Source organism: Rattus norvegicus, chromosome 4 (genome assembly GCF_021556685.1).
Source record: "Rattus norvegicus strain SHRSP/BbbUtx chromosome 4, alternate assembly SHRSP_T2T, whole genome shotgun sequence".
Taxonomy (NCBI): Eukaryota; Metazoa; Chordata; class Mammalia; order Rodentia; family Muridae; genus Rattus; species Rattus norvegicus.
The window spans coordinates 121,298,195-121,307,219 of record NC_141537.1 but is presented as its reverse complement, the minus strand read 5'-3'; positions in this window follow the sequence as shown (position 1 = coordinate 121,307,219).

Sequence of the window (9,025 nt, the reverse complement as noted above, 5' to 3'; positions counted from 1 at the left end):
GCCAGACGTCAGCCTCAGAAAATAATTCTGTTTCAGCATAGTGACTAACGATGTGCCGGGCCAGAGTGGAGGGGCATCGTCATTCAGTGTCACCTTGATGGCTCAACGGGTAAAGGAACCGGCTGCCAAGCCTGGCAGCTCGAGTTTGATTCCTAAGCCACACAGTAGCAGGAGAGAGCCGACTCTCAAAAGTTCTCCTCTGACTGCTACATGTGGTACACATGGGAGCATGCGCGTGCGCACACACACACACACACACACACACACACACACAAATAAATGAAAAAGTGTAAAAAATACAGAAGAATATTTGTTATTGAATCATGCAACTGAATACTAGTGAAACTACAACGCATCATAGTTAAAGAACATTTAAACTTTATAATAGGCAATGATTTCCCCTCAGTAAAATTAGAGAGGACAGACAAGCAGGAGACACAGTATACAAACCATGTGGAGCCACTGCCACCGTCAACCCACCAGGGGCAACTCCTCTTTGGGTAGCCCATTCCTGTTTTGCAGCTGGCAAGTTAGACTAGTGTGAAATGAACTCACCAAAGTTACAAAGGGAAAGTAATAGCAGTGATAGGCTAAGGGTGGAGTCACGTGACCACGACTGCTTCCTTACGTGCTCTGTAGCAGCTGCCGTGCCTTCCGTGCGCTGCCGCGGACAACTCAAACAACTCCTTTTCAACTTCCAAATCCGACCATAATTAGCCTTGTGTTCAGGAATGGGATTAGTATCCTCACGTGGACTAGACCCCCTCGTGCCTAAACTTAGAGAATGTGTGAGGTCTGGTTTTTATCTCATGTTTTGATTTTGCTTTAAGGGCCCACTGATATCACCGCCGTGGAGAATTGGCTACCGAATAGAGCAAGCTGCCATACAATGGTGAGATGGGTGCCCACTTGGCATCGTTCCTTCAGCCATAAATGAAGTATTTTGAAAGAGGAAATTCTGATTAGAGACACAAAGACCCCATTCTAAGTAATCGTAGCTGATTTCCTGCATCAAATGTCTTCCTGCTTCTGTTACTGGCAGTGACTGACGGCTGGCTTAATCAAATTCAAGCACTGATTGCTTGTCTTGACCTTTACTAAGAAACAGAATTCTGAGCGCTGGACATAACCGGGATGTTTAATGTGGGGAGAATAATGTGTGCATCACTTTTGGCAGCAAGGAGATCTGATTAGCTGTACCATCTCTATCCCACTCCAGAGTGGCTGGGCTGGTCTCATCCAAGCCAGGCATTCTGGTCTCTGGATGTGTTAAGGAGACCTGGAGCTAACCACTGCTCTCAAGTGATTCCCAAGCCCATTTATTCGAATCATCCCAGTTCGTTACAGTTTTCTTTGTGGTGACTGAGTTGAACAAATTCTTTACCTTTTCCCTTCCTTCGGGTTTCCCTCCCCGAGCCTCCCCCAGCCTCCCCCACCTCCATATGTGCTCTCCATGCCCTCTCCTGGGAGGACTGGGTAGTGCAGCAACTGAACTCCCATCCCCCCACCCCATCCCAGTGTGGGCTGCAGGCCATTTTACTTCATTTTGCAAGGATGAGGCCACAGGACCTTCCATGTGTCCAGCATATGCTTGGTACCTGATGTGGCGAGCTCGCCACTGTATCTTTTCCTTGTATAGCCAAGGTCATCTATTGGACCCCTCTTCACTCACTGTATGGTCTTTTAAATTCCAACATTTTTTTTCCTTTTTGGTTTTCAAGACAGGGTTTACTGTGTAGCCCTGGCTGTCCTTAAATTATCTCTGTAGACCAGGCTGTCCTTGAACTCATAGAACTCCACCTAGGCCTGTCTCCCGAGTGCTAGGATTAAAGGCATGTGCCACCACTGCTCCGCTCCAGCAAATCCTCCAAATCCCTTATAGAAAATCGCTTGGAGAAAAATTTCCCTTGCACATCAAGATTAGCTTGGCTATTCCAGAACCTGCCTGGACATTCCCTGTACTCGGTTGTCGTCTACTGTGACATCTCCTCAATCCTCCCCTGGGAGTGGTGAGCTCAGTCTGTGGGCGGCAGCCCTTCTCTGTGAATAGAATCCAAGAAAAGTAATCAGGACTTTCAGAAGCGTGTGTTCAGGAGCGCAGGTGTGCGCGTGACTCCCTCGCGGCGGTGAGCCGTGTGGCTTTGTAACATGCAGAGACGCTAATGTTTTAGAAGCAAATGCTTTGGAAAATATGTATTTAATAACCCATTGAAGGATTCAGAGAAAGGACTGAAAGAGCTTGAAGGGGCTCGAGACCCCATATGAACAACAATGCCAACCAACCAGAGCTTCCAGGGACTAAGCCTCTACCCAAAGACTATACATGGACTGACCCTGGACTCTGACCTCATAGGTAGCAATGAATATCCTAGTAAGAGCACCAGTGGAAGGGGAAGCCCTTGGTCCTGCTAAGACCGAACCCCCAGTGAATGTGATTGTTGGGGGGAGGGCGGTAATGGGGGAAGGATGGGGAGGGGAACACTAATATAGAAGGGGAAGGGACGGGGTTAGGGGGATGTTTGGCTGGAAACTGGGAATGGGAATAACAATTGAAATGTAAATAAGAAATACTCAAGTTAATAAAGATGGAGAAAAAATAAAAAGAAAAAATAACCAACAGATGAATTATATTTTATTAACAGACTTGTAAAGCTGTTGTATTAAAACTTTTTTAAAAAATAAAAATTAAAACTTAAATATGTATGTATATATGTATGAACAATTTATAAAAATTGCATGTCTTGACTTAAGATGACATTAGTCATTTTGTTCTTTGTATGGATTCTTGTACATTAGTCAGATTCTTAGCCTTATCTGGTTTTTATTCTGTAACATGAATATTTTACTGAAGAATACATCTTCTTTTTTTAAAAAAATATGGTCTTATGTTTACATTTTCATAGTTGCCATGTATGGGGAAATCAACTTGGAATCATTGTACTTTTCTTCCAAGAACACAAACTGTGAGTGGACGACGTACCTACCACAGATGCAGAGGTAGTCAGTGTCCTGAGAGCAGACTTGGCTAAGTAGAGCTGTCCCAAATATATTTAGTTTTGTGTTGATAGGAGGCTGTGCCAACGCAAACATTTTTATATTCATATTTATAGACCACTATCTTGTGCCTCCACACAGGGTGTCTTTCTATCATCTATTTTTATACAAAGACTCATCCAATATGTGTTCAACAAAGGACTGTGGATGCACTAAAAAATCATAGGTCTGTTCCACATTCTCCAGTTCCAGCGCTGGATGTGATTAGAAATAGGGACCCCATCAAAGCTTCTTCCAGGGGCACCAGAGAGTCCCAAGACACAAAGAAAACCAACGATAATTTCACCAATCTCTAACCACAGAGATATAAGCTAGATTAAAGTTCCCTATCAATGTGGATGTACAAGCGTCTCTAGAGTGGGGTACAGAGTCCTTCGGGAGTGTGCCCCAGGGTACTCTAGCTGGATCGTGTGGTAGATCTATTTCCAGACTTTTGAGAAGCCCCCTCACTGATTTCCACAGTGACTGAACTGGTTATGCTCTGGTCAGCAGCGAGTAATGGTTCCTCTCTGTGTACAGTGCCTGGGATGGAAACAGCCCAGGTGCCGGTCTAGCCTTGGGTAATGGACAGGTGCAACCATTACACAACAGAATATCATTCAGATGTGAAGAAAAACGAAATAAAAAAAGCTTCTGTGAAACAATATAATCACCCTGTGCAACACTAGTCTTCTCCTTGGGAACTCACAGCTGTCGGCAGGAGAGAACTTGCTGATATTTTCTCTTTCCCAGTATGTGCTTTCTCAATGAATGTCATGTCCTTTTTGCTTAGTGTCTTCTAAATCCCAGACTGTTTGTCCCTTGGAAGTTGCAACCAGTCTAGCATTAGCTGGCATCAGCTCATCCCCACAGAGAAGGTACCTCACCAGCGGTGGCCTGGCTTACAGGCACACTACTCTCCTAGATGTTTCTCTTGTAAGCACTAGGCACTGTGAAATGCTGGCCAGGGTTTGGCTTAGCTCCTGACACCCGAAGGGCTTTTGATATCCATATACAGGCAATACAGGTTAGAATACTTGATGTCTGTGGGAGCTTCCAGAGGGCCGATAGAGATCTTTTATTAATCTCATTACCTAGCACCAAAGAATTCTAGACTACTGGAGGTGACTAGTTAATATACTGCTGAGAAAGGAATTACAATGTAGCAAGCATGGCTACAGAATAGCGCTTGTCTTCCATTCCAACAAGGAGAATCTGCAAGTGTGTCTTTTCTCTGTTAAAGAGAATTTATTAATTTTGCCCTCCTATTATACATGAGGGATAATTATGCATTTAAACAAAGGCTCACATGCATACTCCCAAACACGGACTCAGCATGGTGCAACTTGAACTGTGAGCCATTACTTTTGTTTGGTTTTAAATCTGTTCTCAGAACGGGAGACTCAGAGGGGAGAGAAAACTGGTAAGGGAAGAATGTGGAGGCGGGGGAGAAAGTGAGGTAGCCCAGACTTCTGCCTGTTCACCCCAATACTCCTCATTCTTGGAAGCAACTCCAACTGACTTCTCCACTCTACTCAGAAAGGTGTGAACTCTTTCCTTGAGGTGGCATTTGGGGGTAACGTGGGTTTTGTTTGTTTGGCTGGTTGTTTTAATGTTTTGAGAGAACAGGTTACCCCGTGCCAGTTTCCTGTTACTCTGTAGCCAGCATATACATTCTTTCTCCATCACAGACTAAAGCATTGTCTAAAGGGAACAGCCCACAGTGTGTTTGCTCAGGACTTGACTTTACCCTAATCTAATTGTCGGTTCATTCATTCTTTTGATTTTCAGATGGACCGTCTCGTTCTTGAAGTGCTCAGTCAGCTGGGTCTTGTCTGCTTTGACTCCTCAGACACATGTGTCCCATTGTGAATACCCATCAAGACCAGGAAATTAGTAAGGAGGTTCAGGTGGATTTTAAGGAAGGGCGGGTACAGTGAAATGATGGAAAGGGTTCATAGCCAAAGCAGGAACTATAGTGATTGAGACAGTGTGCACAAGACCCAGGCAAGAGCAAGCCTGTCAGAATTCTAGCATGGATGAAGGAAGGTGGTGCAGAGCCCCAACCTTAGATAAGGAGTTATTAGCAACTGATAGATGCTGAGAGGGAGGGTGGAGAAGTTTGCTTTAAGGGTGTGGCTCCTTATTGGCTGAGGCACAAACTGTACTGATGGGTTTTTAAAAAAAGACACAAATTTGGGTGGGTAGGGAAGGGGAAAGGGATGTGGGAATAATGGGGAGGAGAGAGTGAATATGATTAAAATAGACTGTATAAAATTTGCAAACAACTAATAAAAACAAGGAAAGAAAGCTAACGTTCCTCATCAAGACTCATTCAATACTTAAGGATGTTCAAGTGAACAGACTGCTCATTGGCAGAAGCCCGGCACGTGAAAGGACCCAGCATTGATCTTCAGCATAGCAAACGTGAATAGGTGGAAAAAGACGTCCCGCGAAAACCATAAGCATATATACTTATACCACACAAAACACACTGTAAGTTAAAGGCTGTTATAAAAGACAGACCAGGGTATTATATAATGATTAAAAGATTAATTTACCATGAAGATAAAATAATCAACAACATATATGAATCATCCGTGAGGGCTTCTAAGGGCATAAGATAAATGTCGGTGACATCAAAGAGAGGATTAGGCAGATGATGTACAGAACTGTCAAGAAACTTGACTGCCTCCTCTTTAATATGAGTAACCTCAGAAGCTCAGTGCCCAAGCCAGGAAGCTGAGTGACACCAAGGATCGTTGCAGCTAACAAACACAAAGGTCTACCCACAGGAGGGGACCTGTATTACTCTCAGGCACACATGGAATGTTCTCCCAGGTAGACCATAAGTCAGGCCACAAAAAACTCTCCGCAAAGAAAGAGGACCGAATCCATACACACTCACACTGGAATGGGACTAGACCGTGTGAGCATCCAGAAACTGGAAAGCTAGCATGAGTGTTGGAAGGTATGCAGCGCAAATAACCGGGTGACTAGAGAAGACACCATGGGCTGCAGAGATGCTCAGCGGTTGAGAGCGCTGGCTGCTCTTCCAGAGGTCCTGAGTTCAAATCCCAGCAAGCACATGGTGGCTCACAACCATCTGTAATGGGATCCACACCTCTCCTGGTGTGTCTGAAGACAGCGACAGTGTACTAAATGTGTACATAAATAAAATAAATCATTTTTTAAAAAAGGCATCACAAGGAAAATTAGAAGCTATCCTAAGAAGATGAGAACGCAGCAGTAGGTCAGGTTATGGGATAAAATTTGCAACAAGAGTGAAAATTACATCCTGTTAGCACATTAAAGGAGAAGACCTTAAGTAAAAAGTGGAAGTTTGGGGCTGGAGAGGTGGCTCAGTGGTTAAGAGCACCGACTGCTCTTCCAGAGGTCCTGAGTTCAAATCCCAGCAACCACATGGTGGCTCACAACCATCTGTGATGGGATCAGATGCCCTCTTCTGGTGTGTCTGAAGACAGCAACAGTGTACTTATATATGATAAATAAATAAATATTTTTTAAAAAGTGGAAGTTTATCCTGTATAGGATTAGAAAAAGATGAACCCAAAGCTAAGACAGGAAATAAATAAGATTAAGATAATAATTAGACAAGCAAAATGGAAATAGAAAAACAATGGAGTCAACAAGGCAAGAATTCGTTCTTTGTAAATATTGATAAAATAGTTAGACTATTAGCTTCATCATGAATAATAGAGAACCAAATAACTAAAAGCAAAAGGAATCCAACACTGCCACCAATTTACAGGATTCCAAAGGGTTATAAGCTTGTGGAAATGGCTACCCAACAAAGAATGGGTTAATTTCTAGAAACATATAGTCTACCAAGACTTTGACTAGACTATAACCTGCCAGAGGGTTGAGTCAGTCATAAAGACTCCACACTAAGAAAATCCCAGTTGCCCTAATGGTAAACTCCTCTCGATACCAAAGCCAGACAAACATAACAAAAAACGTTTACCTTCAGTGTCTTCAACATAGACAGACAAAAAAAAAAAACCCAAAAAACAAAAAAACAAAACAAAACAAAACATTGGACAAAACCCTGTCTTTCTATGGAAAACAAGTCATGAAAAGAGAAACAGAAAGAATCCATGAATGTAACATAAAGTACATGTGAAAGAAAGACAGGCAACATCATAGCCAAAGATGAGGGGAAGGACAAGTCCCTGTTTTCAGCACTCGGGTTCATCCAGACAGAAGAACAGGTGAGAAAACGAGAAAAGGCAGAAAAAATTAAGCAGGAAGAATCATTTGTATTTGCTGAAAGAAAACATATTAAAATCCTTAAAGATTCCACATTCACACACATGCACTCACATGAATACAGGAACCTATGCACGATCCTGTTTCAACCCGTAATTAAATCCACAAAGTTGCAACATAGAAAATGAACACACAAAATTCATCTTCTCTTTACCAAGGTAGAATAATCTGAGAAGGAAATTAAGAAAACGATGCAACTTAACATAGTATCCAGAAAAACAAACTACTTCCACACACAAGCCAGTGACGTACGCAGCGAAGCTACAAAGCATGCGGAATGAAGTTAAAGAGAAGAAAACTTCAGGAGAAGTCCCTGGAAGATGTCACATTACACCACGTCAGCACTTCCCAAATGGACCCATAGAGTCAACAGGCAGGAAGCCCTCCAAATTCCCAATGGCATTCTGGGAGTATGATACCACTTCACACTTATTAGGGTGGTTGGAATAAAAGGCAAAGCAAAACAAAACAGAAATTTACAAGTGTTGGAAAAAATGTGGGGAAATTGGAACCTGTGGCTCCGTGGGAGGGCTCAGTGGTGCAGTCGCTGGGCTGATCAACTTAGGATTTCTCTGCGCTTCACACGCCACTTTGATGCACAGCCAGAAGAACTGAACGGAACATCTCACACTCGTGTACACAGAAGCATTCCTCAAGACTGCCAAAAGGTAGAGGCAACCCACGTGTCCATCGACAGATGGCTGGAAGGACAATGGATTCACACATTCAGCGGAGTCTCCTTCAGCATAAATAAATGGAAGACATTGTGGTAGGTAAAATGATCCAGTCACAAAAAGACATGTAGAATTCCACAGAGGAGCTGGAGGAATCAAATTCACAGAGATGGAGAAATAGAATGATGATGGTCAGAGGCTATGTGTGGGTGGAAATCCGTTAGCAACAGGAATAGAGTTTTGGTTTTAATAGGAGAGAGTCTGGAGGCCAGTTACCAAACAACACAGAAGTGGTTCACGTCACAGAGCAGTGCACTTAAAGATGGTGAAAATGAGAATTTATGCTGTGTGCTGTTGCTTTTGCCATATTGTGGGAAAAAATTCTTTTCACGGCAAAGCTATTCCAAAGTATCATTAGAGTTAAAACTGTGTTGTTTAAATTTTTTTTTTAGTTCTTTCAGTTTTCCCCAGTAGGTAAATGAATGTTTCTGTTTAAGGCCTTTGCCTCTTAATAACTTGCAATTCTTTTAAAGCTACAAAATTTAAGTAATTTTAATTTTAAGTAGTCATTGAGAACATTTACTGAAAAATTTAAATTGTTTATGCTCAAAGAGAAGCTAAACTTTAGAGAGACTTAAAATTTTAACTTACTCATGAGGTACATTGGTTAAAAAATAGGGGCATAAATATTTCTAAAATCTGACTGATAACAGAAGCGAGTACCTGCCTTCAGTTTTGAACTTATTGCTTACTTTTAATAACAGTTACAATAATGTCAAATGTGTTACTTTGTTAAAATCAACCTTACTGTGACACTGAGTGACCAAAACCAAAGTTGACTCTTTGTTGGAATCAGCATGACTGACATTCGGTTAGGCATTTGATGGTACCAATATAAAATGCTTCTAAGAAAAATGTAATTCACAGATGGTGCCAACACACCAGGAGTTACTGCTTCAGTTGCCTGCCCACACCAATGGTTCAGCAGAGCAGTTTAGCCTAGAATGGGCAGTTGCTATAAATTAAAG